The following is an 18554-nucleotide window of genomic DNA, read 5'->3' on the forward strand; positions in this document are numbered from 1 at the left end:
ACCGTTTTATAATCTTGTGTAGTACTGGGATTAAGGCCATGCACCACCAGAACCTGGTTTCTATGGCAAATTAGCATGGCTACTGGGATTAAAAGTGTGTGTTATTGTGGCTACTGATATTGAAGGTATGTTGTCACCATTGCTTGGTGTGTAAGGCTGGCCAGTATGGCCGTTTTACTTTTCTGATCTTCAGGTAAACTTTATTTATTAAAATACAAATGATATGCCAATACACTCTGAGATATATAACAAGTTAAAATTGAGCAGTTAGATCTCCAAGAGCCTGTATATAAAAGGAGATTTTGCTGTCTTTGTCCTGTCCCACAGCCACTTCTAAATCACTCAGAAGCTTAATATTAATTGTAAACTGTTTGACCAATAATTCAGTGTGGAGGCCCAAAAGTATGAGCCTATTTCCACCTTGCCTGAAGGTCAGAGAGTTTTGTCTTGCTCAAAGTTGTTGTCAACAAGTGTGGCTAAACGCCCTGATGTAGGGTGTGGTTACTAGGTGTTTTGAACATTAAGATGGTCCATACAGATAGATCCACTCCATCCTGACCAAATGTCAGAGAATTCAAGCACACTTCTGCTCCTTCTTTGGAGTTAGGAGGTTTGACCTAGAAAGTGGTTGCCTTTAGGATACTTGGTCTAGGGTGGGCTCATTGCCTAAACAACAGAATGCATTTCTCAAGAATTAATGACTTGATGTCTCAAAGTATTGAAGCAAGTACGTGCTCCAGTTGTTCTTTGTATCACGTTAAAGCAGTCTTTTGTGTTCTTCTTCCTGTTGTATTGGCGTATAATAGTGTATGGAAAATTAAGCATGGGCGGACTCAGAAGTCAGAATTCAGCATTCAGGAGTTTCCCTCTCAGTACTATCCTATGTGTCTGTGATTCCTTCTTAGGTCTGTTCCTCCTACCTAACTTTTCTAAGTCTCATGACCCTACCCTAGAACATACAAACCCACCATGGCTAGGACTTCAGCAGTATTTAACCTAGATCCTGACAGTTCAGGCTTATTACTAACTAGTTCTTACATTTAAATTAACTCATTTATTAATTTATATATTGTCTTGTGGCTCTCTCTTTTATTGGTCTCCTGGCATGTTGTTTCTTGGGCAGCTGCTGGCATCTCTCTATCTTTACCTTTCTTCTCCCATATCTCTGCTTGGAATTCTCACCTGGCTCTATCCTGCCTTGCCATAGGTCAAAATAGCTTCTCTATTAAACAATGAGAAGAATAAATATTTACAGCATTTAGAAGGGTTATCCTACAACACTTACCCTTTTCTGTCTAATTAAAAAGGAAGATTTCAACTTTAACATAGAAAATTACAGACAATAAATGCTATTAATTAGGAATTACAGTTCCTAGTAATTTGTATTTAGTCTATTTGTATTTGACAAAATTAAAGAAAATATTTAATTATCCTGTCTTTGTGAGTTTAATTTTTTATATCTAATCTCCTTTTTATCATAACTAAAAAATAACTATAATTATAGCTATAAAGTCTTCAACTCCATTGGAGGCCCGGGAAGGAAATATTACCTGAGTAAGCAGGAAGTGCAAACAAGCAACTTCCAAAACGTGTGAGAAATGACAGAAACAGCTGGCTGCCTGGGCAGTTACCCAAGCTTCCTCTGTAACATGGGGGCATCCATCTTTGGCCTATAGGCCTAGCATATCTGACAGACTTGTCTGTGAAGGTCAGCAGTCACCTTTCACGGGTCCTCCTGGTCCAGTTTAGAGAGTAACTGTCAGCAATTGAGGCAATGTCAGTTTCTTTGCACACATGGTTAGCTTTTGTCACTAAGAGATCAGACTCTACACAGAGTTTCTTTGTTGTCCATCATCTTCACTGGAATACATTGGTGCTGCCAAGAGTAGATGTGTCTCACTGTCATGAAAAGTATGTTACTAAAACTTCTTAAATGCCATATTTTGTAGGTCTTTGAAATGTTTGAAGAATACCTATCTGAAATGTATCTTTGTATGTTGAAGGAGCTGCGGGCTGCATTCCTGCCACCCAGCTCCCAGCTACCGGCTAGCTTTACCCAAAATAACAACACACAAATTGTATTCATTTAAACACTGCCTGGCCCATTTCTATTAATGTGTGTAGCACCAAGGTGCGCTTACCAGGAAGATTCTAGCCTATGTCCATCCTGGGTCGGAGCTTCATCGCGTCTGCCCCAGAGAGGAGAGCTATCGAGTCTGAGCTCACTTACTCTTCCTCCCAGAATTCTGTTCTGTTACTCCACCCACCTAAAGGCTGGCCTATCAAATGGGCCGAGGCAGTTTCTTTATTAGCCAATGACCTTGTTCCATCATTTTTATAACTAGAAAAACTAACTGATATGACTTTAAGTTTGATTCTTACAGATGACTAAGTCTGCAAATTTCTATTTAATTATATATTACATTTTTAATTGAGCTGTATAAACACAATATCCTAAGAAAGAGTAGAAATATACATATAGACTAACAAAATTAGTCTTAAATTTATTCCATGAAGTAAAATCCAGGCCAATATAAAATATTTTGAGATTAACAATTGCTCTTTAGATTAAGGTATATTTAATTATCTACTCTTTCCCCCATTTCCATACCACATCACCCTTTCTTTTTTAAAATTTATTTATTTTTCCATCCAAAAATTTACACTTACTCCCCTCCTCCCATTCCTGTCCTGTTCTCCTCCCTCCTCCTCCTTCATTAAGAGATGGCAGGGAACCCTGCCCTGAGGGATGTCCAAGGCCCTCCCCCCACATCCAGACCTAGAAGCTTTGCATCCAAATAGACTAGGGTTCCAAAAAGCCAGTACATGCAGTAGAAACAAGTCCCAGTGACTTTATCAATGGCTTCTCAGTCAGCCCCCATTGTCAGCCACATTCAGAGAGTCTGTGTTTGATTGCATGCTCATTCAGTCCCAGTCCAGCTGGCCTTGCTGAACTCCCATTAGAACAGGCACACTGTCTCAGTGGGTGGACAAACCCCTCGCGGTCCAGGTTTCCTTGCTCATCTTCTTCCTCCTTCTGCTCTTCAACTGGACCTTGGGGGCTCAGTTCGTTGCTCTGATGAGGGTCTCTGTCTCTATCTCCATCCGTTGCAGGAAGAAGGTTCTATGGTGATATTCGAGATAATAATCAGTGTGATGGTAGGGCAAGGCCAGTTCAGGCACCCACTACTCTGCTGCCCAAGGACCTAGCTGAAGACACCCCCGTGGATACCTGGAATCCCCCCTTGAGCCAAGTCTCTTGCCATCACTAAAATGGCTCCCTTAATGTGGATATCTTCTTCCCTGCTCCTATATCCGCCCTTCCTCCATCTCTACCCTCTCACTCCCCCAAGCACTCTCCAGTCTTTCCCTTTTCCCTTCTCTCTTCCTCTCTCCCCTCTCCCCTTCTCCTACTGCCACCCCCACCTTTACCCCCACCCTTATGTTCCCAACTTTTGCCCTGCAGTCTTGTTTGCTTCCAATTTTCAGGAGGGTCTATATATGTTTTTCTTTGCGTTCACCTTGCTATTTGGCTTCTCTAGGCTTGTGAACTATAGGCTTAATGTCCTTTGTTTATGGCTAGAGTCCACTAATGAATGAGTCCATACCATATTCATCTTTTTGGGTCTGGGTTACCTCACTCAGGATAGTGTTTTCTATTTCCATCCATTTGCATGCACAATCCAAGATATCATTGTTTTTTTACCGCTGAGTAGTACTCTAATGTGTATATAGTCCACACTTTCTTTATCCATTCTTCCATTGAGGGGCATCTAGGTTGTTTCCAGGTTCTGGCTATTACAAATAATGCTGCTATGAACATAGTTGAACAAATGCTTTTGTAGTATGATTGGGCATCTCTTGGGTATATTCCCAAAAATGGTATTCCTGGATCCTGAGGGAGATTGATTCCCAATTTCCTGAGAAACCGTCACACTGATTTCCAGAGTGGTTGCACAAGTTTGCATTACCACCAGCAATGGATGAGTGTTCCTGTTACTGCACATCCTCTCCAGCATAGGCTATTATTGGTGTTTTTGTTTTTAGCCATTCTGACAGGTGTAAGATGGTATCTCAGTGTTGTTTTGATTTTCATTTCCCTGATTGCTAAGGAGGTTGAGCATGATCTTAAGTGTCTTTTGGCCATTTGAACTTCGTCTGCTGAGAATTTTCTTTTCAGTTCAGTACCCCATTTTTTAATTGTGTTAATTAGAATTTTCATGTCCAGTTTATTGAGTCCTTTATATATTTTGGAGATCAGACCTTTGTCTGATGCGGGGTTGGTGAAGATCTTCTCCCAGTCAGTAGGTTGCCTTTTTGTCTTAATGACAGTGTCCTTTGCTTTACAGAATCTTCTCAGTTTCAGTAGGTCCCATTTATTCACTGTTGCCCTTAATGTCTGTGCTACTGGGGTTATACATTGGAAGTAGTCTCCTGTGCCTATGTGTTGTAGAGTACTTCCCACTTCTCTTCTATCAGGTTCAGTGTGTTTGGATTTGTATTGAGGTCTTTAATCCATTTGGACTTGAGTTTTGTGCATGGTGATCGATATGGAACTATTTTCATTCTTCTACAGGTTGACATCCAGTTATGCCAGCACCATTTGTTAAAGATGCTTTCTTTCTTCCATTGTATATTTTTAGCTCCCTTGTCGAAAGCAAACTTTTGTTATTTGCAGATGATATGATTGTGTACATCAGTGACCCCAAAAACTCTTCCAAAGTACTCCTACAGCTGATAAATACCTTCAGTGATGTGGCAGGATACAAGATCAACTAAAAAAAAAATCAGTAGTCCTTCTATACACAAAGGATAGAAAAGCAGAGAGGGAAATCAGAGAAACTTCTCCTTTTGTGATAGCCACAAATAGCATAAAGTATTCTGGGTTTAAACTAACCAAGGAAGTGAAAGATCTATTTGACAAGTACTTTAAGGCTTTGAAGAAAGAAATTGAAGAGGATGCCAGAAAATGGAAGGATCTCCCATGCTCTTGGATGGGTAGGATCAACATAGTAAAAATGGCAGTTTTACCAAAGAAAATCTATAAATTCAACGCAATCCCTATTAAAATCCCCCAAAAATTGTTCACAGACCTTGAGAGAAAAATAATCAAATTTGTATGGAAAAACAAAAAATCTAGGATAGTCAGAACAATCCTATACAATAAAGGAACTTCCGGGAGCATTACCATCCCTGACTTCAAACTCTATTACAGAGCCACAGTAATGAAAACAGCTTGGTATTGGCATAGAAACAGAGACGTTGACCAATGGAATCGAATCGAAGACCCGAATATTAATCCACAAATCACCCTTTCTACTTTTAGAAAGGGATTGACTAAGATCAATACAAATTTCTAGCCAGCCCTCTTGAAATGAAAACAAACATTTGTGAACAATCAATTGGAAATTTGGGCATAGTTCTCTAGAGTAGTTCCTGTTGATAGATGGCCATCAATCTTTGAGGCACCTAGAGAAAATTTTAGATAATTGTCAGTCTTGACTGGGGTAGTCTGGGAAACTGGATTATCTCAGCAGTCCTACAGCTGTTTTAGATGAGGGGGAAATGCTGTGGGAAAACCCTTTTGTATGAGGTGAATATGTTTTATTCTCATTGGTTAAAAATAGCTGATTTGGCCTATAGCAAAGAAGGATGGAACCAAGCAGAAAAGCTAAACTGAAAATACAAGAAAAGAAAAGGGGAGAGTCTGGGCAGAAACCAGTGTGCTATAGAGCAGGAAGATATACAAGACCACAGGTAAAGCCCCAAGTCATGTGGGAACACACAGATAAAAATAGATGGGTTAGTTTAAGTTGTAAGAAGTAGTTAGTAAGAAGCCTTAGCTAATAGGCCAAGCAGTTTGTAACTAATATTAAGCTTCTGTGTGATTAATTTGGAACTGGGCAGCCTAGAAACAAAAGCACTGCCTCCTTTTATACCTGGATAGACCATCCAAGTGCCTTTTGCCTTTCTTGTGGCTTCAGTTATCCTCAAACCTTAGTATTGGACTTTTAGGTAAAATTTTTTCTTGGCATTCTGCCATGGAACCCCAAAACTATAACCATCTGATGTCTAAAAGACTTCCAGGTTTGCCTATTTCTGAGGGAAACACTACTCTTCTTAGCTTAAGAAATTTCAATATCAACCAAATGTCCTGAGGTTTTCTCATTCTAGGGTAACACCAAATACCCTCTGTGTGAGGAACTAATTTTGCCACAATCTCTGTGATAAAGCTACAATCTTCAAGCTCCCAGAGACCCCCAAAGTGTATTATCAAAAATGTTCCCAAAGTTTTGGGAGGCATCAGACTAATGGATTTTGAAACACTCCACAATCCTCTGGCATGAGTCTGGCCTGGCAGAATCAGAAATCATAACTCTCCATGCCACAATTCTTTTGCACACAGCCAAGTAGCAGTCTTGAAATACATTTCAATTAATTGATCTACTTTTCTTCTTTCTAGTGGACACAGAGAACTGAGAAAGACCAACCTCCCTTTGAATTTGCAGCCATCATCCCAACCCTTTTCCCTTAAAACAGGAGTATACACACACACACAGACACACAGACACACAGACACACACACACACACACACACACACACAAGACATACACACACTACACATGGAGTGAGACTCTGTAGCACAACACTGTAGTGTGCGTTATCCACTACTAAGCCTGGCTTAGGAGAATCCTTTAGCCCAGCATTTCCCTGTTCACTTACCATCATAGATCTCTGTTCCGCCTCGCTCTTGTTCTTTTGCGCGTGCTCTCTCTCTCTCTTGCTCTCCCTCTCAACAGAAAAAAATCAAATTACACAACTCTTGCAGATGGATAGAAGTTTCAATATACACCCAGAGTTCCATGCAATTTCTAGTGTTGATTAATTTTTTACATAGCACATTAAAATTTTACTGATATAGAACAAAATTGGTGGGGGTTGACTGAAGCAGTGTCTGTAATGAGATGAAAGGTGAGATAAATATCTCAGATTGTCTTTCACACAATGAATCAACTCTATTTTAGGGAGTACACAATGGGAGGAGGCCACAGCAAAGGATAACGGCAGGAGCAATGTGAGAAAGTATAATGATGTGCTCTTATGAATACATCATAGTGAATGTAAGCCTTTTGGATGATAACTCTAGCAAGTTAATTTAAAACAATACATTTTGGGACAGCAAAATGCTTCATTTGATGAAAAGGAAAGTATCTTATTTAAAATAAAAATATATCAGGGTAGAAGGCAGAATAATAATAATAACCTGATTTAGAAACAACAGGAATAGAGTGCTTCTAAGCTCACATGTGTCTTCTTTCCCGCAGATTGTGCATGGTTTCCCTATGCTACGAATGAACAAGAAGAGTGAAAGTTACCTCGACACTAGTAGCTCATGAAACCTCTTGATCTCCGCAGTATTGGTAAAGTGACACCTTTTCTAATACCGCATGCAGTATTCTCTCAGTGGGGGAAGGTGTGATGCTGTACCTGGCACCACATTCTTTGGTACCTACATCCGTGTTGCACAGTCATGCCTTCTTATTCCTTGACATCATTTCTGCACACCATCCTGGTCTAGCAGCGTCTTCTCCCCTCTGTTTGTTCTTTTATTTACTCTCCACACATGCTTATGTGCAAAGATTTATATTTCATAGCATCTCTGCCCTTCACAGACCCTGTGGATTCCTTTATTGCTTTTCTTCCCCAAATCTTCTTGGATTCACACCCCTAGTTATGTGAATACTTTCACTTTTTGTGAATCTCACACTGGAAAAAGGATATAATCAGAAGTTTCAGTTCAGGAAACATGATTCATTTACTGCACTCCTTATTACTCCACACTTCTGGGGTCCTCTTTATTTAGTAGAAATGAAAGGCTATGATACCTCAGATGTGAGGATGCACATTAAAGATGCACAAACAAGACCTATAGATCACTCCACACTTTGTCTGGGTGGGAGGGCCTCAACAGGCTCTATTGTTCTCAGGGAGCGTATAGCAGTTAATAGTTTCTTGGTAAGGGACAAAAATGTCTAATCCTTCTCTAAGGACCCTTTACCCAAGGAGTGGGGAAGATTTTCTTTAGTGTTGTAGCCACTGGATAGCTGCAAACAATACAAATAACCCTTCACCTAGGCTCCCCTAAGAAACCCTGATCAAAATATTGGTTCCCCTTAAAGAAACCAACAGGAAAGTAGAAAGTAGAAATGAGTGGGATCTAAAAGCGCATCATTATGAGTGGGAGGCAGTGAAGACAGCATAATGTGGAGTGAATGACATAAAATACATTATATTCATATGTGAAAGTGTTATAAGAAACTCTCAAATATAAACAATATATGCTGGAAAACCTTAGAAACAGAAAATGCATGAGAAGATGCTTTGTAACTTGTAAAGCACTGTAGAAATACAACTGATACATACCCTTAATATGTAAAGGATGTGGAAGGAAGCAGCATGGGGAGGAGACAGGTCCACATGGCTCAGGAAGGGCTCAGGGGTGCCTGCACTTCTGATGGAAAGCAGGATAACCTGCAATATGTCATGTTCTACTCGGTGTCATTTATACACCATTGCCTTCACAATATCACACTAAATGAAATATGGATGGAAGTATGTTCTAGTGGGAGGAGGTGGCAAATCTACACATAATAGTAGGGGTGGGGCAGAAGCTCATAGCTGGAATGACCTTTGAACAGTATTGCTGCTATTCTAAATCTGTTATCCTCTCTGAGCAAGAGCTATCAGACAGCACAGAGAAGGCCTATGGCCATGAGCTTGGAACCAGCTCTCTGCTTGTCTGATGAAATGGGGTGAACACTTCTTTCCTGAACCAGCCCTCATTTGGCAACCTTTCTCCACATCAGGACCCAAGAGGAGACGTGAGAGCACCACAAACCACAGGTTGCAAAACAGAAAGCTCTCCTAACATTTTAAGAGGACAGAAACCATGAAGAATAATGACTACATCTATACATGAACCCTCAACATCTCTCCCTCACCCTTAAAAACATACTTTAATTCTATGTTGTGATGATTGGTTCCCCCAAATCAGTGATTATTCTAATCCTTTGAAGTGCAACATGGAAGCTTTCTCTGGATAATAGGATTATGTTGTGGATAAAAGGAATTGTCTTTACTCAGGATGATCTGGGCTCCCAAACCCAAGGTCAGCTCTCAATGTGTAGGCTGTATAGAGGCCCAGTGAGGCTGCCTCTGTGATCTGAGCAGAGGGTTTTCTTAGGATGCTGGCTCTGCTATGGGGCAGAAGGAGAATGTGAAGCCTTGGTATGGCAGGAGGAAGAGTTGAAGACTGTGTGAGTAGCAGTGCGAATTCATTGGCATTTCTTGTCTTTCTCTCGTTTCCTCAGCCTCAGACAGAAAGGAAGTTGATGATGAGAAGAATGTAGCTGTCATTCACAATCACAAGCAAAGCCCTGGAATCTTTAATATAAATGTTATAATAAATGAAATGAATATTTCCCACAGTAAGGCATTAAGGGTTAGTGTTCTTCCTGTGTGCCAAGCACACTCTCAAACCTGCTTCTCTGTTCTCTTTGGACTCATTTAATTTTCTCTTAGCGATATGTTTGTTGGCCTGCACATGTTTAAGCCATGTGTAATTGCATGTGGGGTCAGGTGAGGACATACAGAAGCCAGAAGATGGCCCTGGGGTCCTCAGAGATGATGGGCTTTCAGCTGGTTGGGAGCTGTCTGGTGAAAATGATGGGTTCCCATCAAGTCCTCTAAAAGGGCAGAAAGCACTTTGCATTGCTGAGTCATCTCTGCAGCTCTCCAAACCTTGCTCTGACCATGTAAAAAAATTGTGTTAGTGCTGTTTGTTCTCATCGCAAATACATCAGAATTGTTCTGTGTCCTACATCGTAGGCGTTGCTCTCACCGTTTGCAGAACACTCTACTGAATGCCGAGCGCCCTATTGACATTTCTTTTCATGCTTGCTTTGAAACACTCTGTTCCTACTGCTCTAACTCTGCGTCATGCGCTCCCTAAACAATCATTAGTGTGGGCCAGACTGTGCAATTGCCCTTCTGCCTTGAACTCTCTCAGCATTATGCTTTCTCTGTGGTAAGGAGCCTCTCGGTTTTTTATCCTTACCGTGTGACAATGATGTTAATCATCCATAGTTCCTTGAACCAGGCATACGTATAATGCATGTTGCTGTCTGTTTTCTTGAGTTTATCTTAGAACTCATATACTATGACTCATTTTCTGTATTGAAGTTCATTACTCTTCTCTTGTCGAAATGTGGGCATTGTTATTTTGTAATTTCGGATTATTTTATATGCACTTGCATGCACACACACACACACAGACAGAGAGAGACAGAGAGAGAGAGAAGAGAGAGACAGAGAGAGAGACAGAGCGAGAAAAAGAGAGAGAGAGAGCAAGGGAGAGAGAGAGAGAGAGAGAGAGAGAGAGAGAGAGAGAGAGAGAGAGAGAGAGAGAGAGAGAGAGATCCACTTTCTGCAGGTATCGCCAGTCTTCCTCCACTAGAAAGGCATCTGCGTTAGGCCCGTCTTGCTGTGTTTACTAGTCAGCACGTGCTATTCTTCCCTGACCCTGCATCAGCCACTGGCACATAAAAACTATTTGCAAAAGTTGTAAAAGTCCCCCTGGTTATTGCTTCTTGTATATCAACTTGACACAAGCTAGGGTCATTTTGGAAAAAGGAATCCTAGTTGAAAAAATATTTCTGTTTGGGATTGGCCTTTAGGCATGTCTGTAGATCTTTCTGTTAATTGATGACTGATGTAGGAGAGTCCAGCATACTAGGGGCAGTGCTACCCTTGTGCACTGGTCCTGAATGCTGTAAGAAATCACCCTGAGCATGTGATCAAGAGCAAGCTGATAAGCTGCACTCCTCAACGACCTCTTCATCAGTTCCCACCACCAGGTTCCTACCTTAAGTTTCTGCCCTGACTTTCATGAATGACAGACTACAAGCTTTAAGATGAAATAAACCCTTTCCTCTCCAAGCTGCTTTGGTGTTTTGATTTTTTTAAACACAGCAATAAAAACCCCAATAAAACACTTTCTTTTATTCTGAGCATAGAGATTTGTTTGTGAGAATTTTACTTTTGGCGATTTTTTAGAAACTGACTTGATTCATGAAAGCTGTTATGTATTTAACAAAGCAAAAGCAAGTGGACATGAATTGTGTTCTGTGCAAGGTCCTAGGTTCTGAAGTGGTAGGATTGTTTTAGCAAGGAGCAAAGTTGATAAATGTTACTGCCAGTGTAGAGCTGTTGAGATTGAGGAAGTTTTCAGCTTGTATGTTGGTAGACATCATAGTTTTAGCAGGATTTGGCAGCAGGTGGTCTTCTCCTTGACCTTTGTTGTCAGAATGATGTTTTGGTTCAGGAAGTGAAAGAGGTCCTTTGTCATTTGTGGAACCATAGAGAAAGCCATCACCTTGTAATGTGATGGAATCTGAAAGGACATGAGAGAAGGGGCCATGTGGCTGAGAGGAACAAAAGCATTCAGAAAAAAGTGTCGGAACCAGTAGTGGGAATTTCCTCTGGGCCCAGGTATGACGCAGATCATCAGGTATTTCACAACCAAGAGCTTGAGGACAGGCTTCTGGATGATCACTAGGTTTGGGACAGTCCTCTTCTTGTATACATGTGCAAGGTGTAGACATGAAGCAGTCAGCTCTGAGCAAGTAAGAAGAGGGATCGGACTCTATTTTGGATCATACCATTGTATGTTGAAGTAAAGTAAAGCCAGCCTTGTTTAGATGATGTGTACATCATCATTAAAGGACCCCCTTTTATGTTTTAAGCCTTGCTTTTGATCTCTATCACTGAACAAAGAAACATTACCAATAGTCTTGAGAGAACATACTCAGCTGGAGTCACTAGAGGAGCAGACTGGACTTGCACTCCTAGGTCACCCAGCCTTGGAAGGTAGAAACTTGTCTTTCTCCCCCTTGTATTCATGGGAGTTGGAGACCCTTGTAGATGTGAGGCATGTTGCCGGTCTCCAGGACTTATCACCCATAGGAATCAAGGAATTTAGAATTCATTCTGATGTCAGTCAGGAATGTTGAAGAGGCCATACCCTGTGTGTGTGTGTGTGTGTGTGTGTGTGTGTGTGTGTGTGTGTGTGTCTGGACATAACTGAATTTAGTAGGATCTGATTCACATATCTGTACACAGGATGTGAGATTATTTCCAAAGAGGGGGACCCTCAGAATGTGGGGAGTAGGGTGAAGAGATAGCAGGATGAAAGGTGGCAGCCAGGAAAGAGGCAATAGAGCTAGGCACAACTGAATATGGTATGTCCTTACTCAAAAGTGGATATTAGCCATAAACAGAGGACATTGAGCCTATAGTTTATGATCCTAGAAAAGCTGAGTAATAAGGTGAACCCAAAGAAATACATATGTAGATCCACCTGGAAATTGGAAACAGACTAGATCACCTGACAAAATTTGATAGCATCGGGATGGGGTGTAGAAGGAAGGGGAGTAGGGAAAGAGGAGGGAAGAAGCGGGGGGTTGAGGAGAACTTGAGGGAACGGGATAGTCGAGATGGGGGAAGGACAGATATGAGAGCAAGGAAAGGGATATTTTGATTGAGGGAGCCATTATTGGGTTAGCAAGAAACCTGGCTCTAAAAAAATTCCCATGAATTCCTAAGGATGACCCCAGCTATGACCCTAAGGAGTAGAGGCGAGGGTGCCTGAACTGGCCTTGCCAGGTAATCAGACTGATGATTATCTTAAATATCACTGCAGAACCTTTGTCCAACAGCAGTTGGCACTAGAGGCAGAGACCCACATCAGAGCACTGGACTGAGCTTCTAAGGTCCAGTGGAAGAGTAGAAGGAATGAGAATATGAGCAAAGAGGTCAAGACCACAAAGACTTCATCCACTGAAACAGTTTACCTAAGCTAATGGGAACTCACCAACTTCAGTTGGATGGGAAGCACAAGCATAGGACCAAACTAGTCCCTCTGAATATGGTTGACAGTTGGAGCAGACTGAGGGGCCACTGACAGCGGCACTGGGATTTGTCTTTACTACATGTACCGGCTTTTTGGGATCCTATTCTCTTTGGATGTGTACCTTGTTCAGCCTAGATGTAGTAGGGAAAGCCTTGGACCTTCCACAAAACAAAGTGCCTTAATCTATTTTAGGATTAGAGGGGGGTGGGGTAGGGAGGTGTGGGGAAGGAATGGGAGGATGGGAGAGAGTGGGAATTTGGATTGGTATTTTTAACTAAATAAAAAATATAATTGACATAAGAAATTGTGCATATTTCTGGTAAAACAGTAGAATTTTAATCTATGCATATACTTCTTTTGCTGTGTTCTATGTGTGAGGAGGTCCTCTGTGACCACCATGGCCAGCAGTGAGGTAAGAAGGAAGTCTGGTTCAACAGGACTCATCAGCCAGTGCTGGTTCAAACTTTGAGAGTCTGACCCTGGGCAGTGTACTTTAAACATATTCAAACACTGCACAAATTTGGAAAAAGTTTTCTGGTGTTACTTAACTTGATCTCGTGTTTAGGACACGATTATATTGAAACACTTTTCTAAGTGCGTGTGACCTCCTCCAAAAAGATTGACAGAGAAACGATAGCATGAGCGAGATACACAAAAGAGTCTGGGGAAGCCAGGTATGGCCTGGTCTTACACATGGCACCAGAACCATAAACCAGATCCATTCCCAGAGTCTTCTGGGCATAAAAAGGTTGTACATCTCTTTCTTTTAAGAGACATCACAGATGCCACCGCATCCCGAGTCAGAGGAGGGAGAGATCAGTGAGAAAATGAAGGCCTTGGCTGCTGAGGTGGAGACCACAGTGTTTTCCAGGGGAGCTGGTCGGTGGCCCTGAGGCCCAGGCAAAGACTCCGGAGCCCCTGGCAGCCCCGGCACTGCCTCCTGTGCTCTTCTCCGGGGTCTTCATGGACCTGTCTAAAAAGAGACCATGAACGCATGGTGCAATAGCTCTACTTTTGGTGGGAAAAATATACAGCCATTCTGGTGGAGCAGTTTGGGCCCCATGGGATCCCTGTGACAGTATTTCCCAAAGGGAATGTAAGGATAAACCGAACGCCAAGCAGCTCCAAAGTAACCCATTCCAAGAATGGATAGAAGTCTATCAGGAAGTGAACTGTGCTGTTCCTGATAACCTTCCTCCAGTCCTTCCTCCTGAGCGCCTGTGGACTTCTAAGCCACCTCCTCTCTTCCACGAAGGAGCACCTTATCCGCCCACCTTGTTTTTCAGGGACACATATAACCAATTAATACCTCAGCCACCTCCTCAGAAAATTAAGCGACTCAAATGTAAAATGTACAGGGAAGAACCCATTTCAATAATGTATGTGATTAACCTACAGCCCAGGCAAGTCCTGTGTGATAAGTGTAAAACCAGTGTTGTTGCAGAAAAGGAAATTAGGAAAGGTAGCAGTGACTCTTCTAGGTATGAAGATAAAAAATGGAGAAATGACAGTGTAGCTACCGTGAACAGGAAACTGAAAACTGACCATAAAGTGGATGGGAAAAACCAAAATGAAAGCCAGAGAAGAAACGCTGTGGTGAGGGTTTCCAGTATTGCTCACAGCTCAGGCAAACACGTCAAAAGCTCAGTTAAGTACCAAGAAAGTGCTCCAGAGCAAGAACATGGATCACGCAAAAGCTCGGGAAGTATTGAAAATTGCCAAGAAAAGGCTCAGAAGAAGCAGAGTGAAACCTCTACTTCCAAAAAACAGCCACCCGAAAGTCCATTTCACACGGCGCTATCAGAATCCTAGCTCAGGTTCCCTCCCACCTCGAGTGCGTTTAAAACCACAAAGGTACAGGAATGAAGAAAATGACTCTTCTCTGAAGACAGGACTGGAGTAAATTCCGAGTGGCAAGCTGGCCCCTAAGCCACAGTCTCGCTGTACTTCCAACCGCTCAGCAGCACAAAGACATTAACAGACTGCTGGTTTCCTGGATGTGTGCCACTTTGACAGAGCAAGAGCGTCAGGACTGGCTAAGATGGGAGTTTGAAGCTGCACTAAGAAGGAAATGTTAAAGCAGTGGCTAAACCAGTCGTCTGTACAGGGCACTGGCAGAGTAGACTGAATGGAAGAAAAGGTATTAGGGAATTTTTATATGTATAAAAGAAACAAACTGCTGCAATAACTTATGCATGAGGTGAGAAGAAAAGTGGTGTGAACACGTGCAGGATGCACTCAGTGTGATGCGGAAGAACCACTGACAGTAGCTTCTTTTGAATGTGAACAGTGGTTTGAACAGGCCTACCAGGCATGGGATGGTTTGGTTTGCAGACTTAACCTTTGTGCTTTCTCCAAGGATTGTGTTTCTCAGTTCCGAAGTGAGCAGAGGTGTGTTTAAATGGCGCTCCTGTGAAACAGCAATGGTCACAAGTGCTAAGGCCGCTGTTTCCTTCAGGTGCCCGTAGAAACAAGAGGAAGATGATCTGACATCCTGCTGAAAGGATGGCTAAGTGCCCCGTCCCACCCACAAATAAAATGTGGATCTTCTCTTTCTTTTAATAAAACAGGGCTGTATTATCTTGAATATATGTTTTCTCGTTAGAGCATTTTAAGATGTATTTATTTGCCACTAGTATTTAACGTTTTGTGCACATTTTCATAACTACATTCTTACCTTTTCATATTTTGACTCCCAAGTGGATAGGCTAGTGTGGACCTTGGAATGAAATCGTACACTCCCAAGAACTAGCTCATAATTCTCCTGAGCTGGACAGGCTTTGATCATCGCCTCTCCCCTACTGAGTGTGTTGTTCAGAAAGGGTGACAGCATCAGTGTTGATCTGGACCTCTTTCCACAGCAGGAAGCCCCTACTTCTCAGTGCAGGAAGTTCTCGCAGGTGTCAGGGAAGATTTGGCCCTGAGGAACAAGTGGCAGAAACAGATCCTTGAAAACAGCCTAAACGTTTGGTGCATGGAAAATGAATTCTTAATAAAGACCACAGATTTTCCTTGTCTTTGCTTACGTACATACATGCCTTTAATCCCAGCACCCGGGAGACAGAGGCAGGCTGATCTCTGTGAGTTCGAGGCCAGCCTGGTCTACAAGAGCTAGTTCCAGGACAGGCTCCAAAAGCTACAGAGAAACCCTGTCTCGAAAATCCAACAAACAAACAAACAAAAAAATTGAGAACACATGAGAAAATCAGATGGACCTTTTAGTACTACATTTTAAAGCATTTTATATTTGATGGTGCTGTAATTTTAATAATAAAACTGAAGATTTTTAGTGGCAATACTAATTTATTTTTTAAACCAGAAAGATAACACCATATTGATTACTTACCACAAAAAGAAAAAAAAAGCCAAAAGAAAAGAAACTAACTCCAAAAACTCATTCAAAGAAACACAACAGATGAGCAAGCACTTGGCTCTAGAGTTCACTTTCTGTGTGGGTGAGATTACCCAACAGCCCATTGCTCAGGATTATTGCTCTGGGTGGGATTTTTAGATTGTTTAATATACCCGACTGTGATTTGCTATATAACTCAAGAAGAAAAACCGGGTAGTCTGGGGTCTAGTGAGCTTAATTCAGATCCTAACACACTGCAAGTGCTGGCAAGTTCTGACTGCATTTTACAAATGATCTCTTTGGATCTACATCATGACATCATCCTATCACATTTGCTCAGGAACTATAACAGCAGGGAGCTGTGGAGAAGACTTGAAGCACAGCTCCAGGCTCTGGGGTCAGTCTTGTCTTAGACCCCCAACACCAGCAGTAACTTTTATGCTCACTCAGGAACCATGTGTCTCCCAAGCCATGTGAAATATGCATGGATTGTATCAGGAAACCTTTACGCTTTAGAAATCTTTATTTGTAGACTGATGGAATTGACCAAAAAGTAATATTAAGAAGGCAAAAGCACTTGGAGAGATCTGGTTTTAACCTACATATTCTTCCCTCATGACACATCCTTAAAGGCATTTTATTACAAACTAGATTATAAAACAAACAAACAAACACTTGGTGGTACTTAAAATCTGGACCTACCATGTTACAACTTCATTTTTATTGCTTTAGTTGCTTAATATTTAAGCTCTTCTCCATGCTACCTTGTCTGTATTTCAAATCCTCACAGGCCTATTTCATTTGTAGACTTGAATGACACATTTGTTCTCACCTTCAGTCTGCTCAGAGTTAAATGTTAAAGAATCTTGTGTAATGTTATCCAATAAAGTCTTTGATTTTTTTATTTTAAAAAAGAGACATCACAGCACATTTAACATTTCAACTTTCCCCTGTGCTTATGTGTGAGCAGAAGTGTCTCTGTGCCCCCAATAGTTCTTGATTCTTTTCCTCTGAGATATAGTGTAGCTATTATGTGAAGCGGACAGAAAAACCTTGATCAGAAAGGTTACTCCTACTCCAAGCTCTTAGTAGTCCTGGGCTACAGTGTAATTCTATAGTGTCCTGCTCTATGTGTGTATTTTTGAGATGTGTTCTTAGGCAAAGTGGATGTGGTGATTCTCACAGGTGAAATGGTCTCCTCGATTTCAGTGTTAAGGTACAGGATAGATGGCTTGCCTGCACTGGAGGGGGGTGACTTTTCTAAGTTTAGTAAATTGTTGGGCTGTTAGTGGTCTAATTTAAAAAGTGCCAGAAAGAGGAGAGATGGAGTCTACAAGTCTATAGGACTCAGGTGGAGGAGTGTGGATGCCTTAATATGTGTGAATCTGGGGCTCTCCAAACTTAATTCATTGGGAAGTTTTGAGGAAACTGACATTAAGGGGTCTCTGGAGAAGCCAGGTATAGCCTAGCCCTTCCTCTGAAGATTGTAGCTTTACCCAAGAGCAGATAGTTAAGAAAAGCTATTTGGAATTACCTCTGATTGAAGAAATCTCAAGGCATCTGGAAGATTTTGAAGCATGTGAAGATGAGAGAAGTATTGTTTACATTAGAAGTAGTGATAGAGAAGTCTCTTACATCTAAGAATGTGGTCCATAGAGACTCTGGTCCTTCCAAATGCCCACATTTAAGTTGCTCAGATTGTCCCTCAGAAAGAACACGCATTAGACTTGAAAGGATGAGAGAGTATTTATTTTTACTAGAACATGACCAAGTGCCTTGATTTGCTACCCCGCTGAAGGATCGACCAACCAGAGCAGTCAGTCTCCTCCAATTGCTCAGGAAAGTGGGTGCTGCAATGGAGGGAAAATGTGTGTGTACTAATACAAAGTTACATGACAGGAGGTACTTTGCAAAGCACATGTAGTTACTCAAGGTTCCTCCATAAGTAGCATCTTTGATTTCCCTGGCATTGACTACTCCAGAATCTGCTGATCTTTTGAAATACATGTTCCCATATTGCACATGTGCAATTGATATGTTGATGTGTGTGCATATGTGCATGAATGTATGTTCACCTGCATATGGAGACCAGAGACCTACTTTGGCTGTTTTTCTTATATGTTGAGACAGAGTCTCTCACTGAATCTTACACTCACATCCTACATGGACTGGCTGGCCCAAGAATGCTGGGAATCAGCCTCTCTCCCACAGCTTTCCTACATGCTAGCATT

General features: G+C 41.7%; 1 pseudogene; it reads left to right on the forward strand.

Annotated features, from left to right (window-relative positions):
* Positions 1-14949, forward strand: part of LOC121442552 — a 29296-nt pseudogene extending 14347 nt beyond the window's left edge.
* Positions 14950-18554: the final 3605 nt, after the last annotated feature.

Source organism: Microtus oregoni, unplaced genomic scaffold, assembly GCF_018167655.1.
Source record: "Microtus oregoni isolate MIOR12 unplaced genomic scaffold, Mior012 000092F_000, whole genome shotgun sequence".
Taxonomy (NCBI): domain Eukaryota; kingdom Metazoa; phylum Chordata; class Mammalia; order Rodentia; family Cricetidae; genus Microtus; species Microtus oregoni.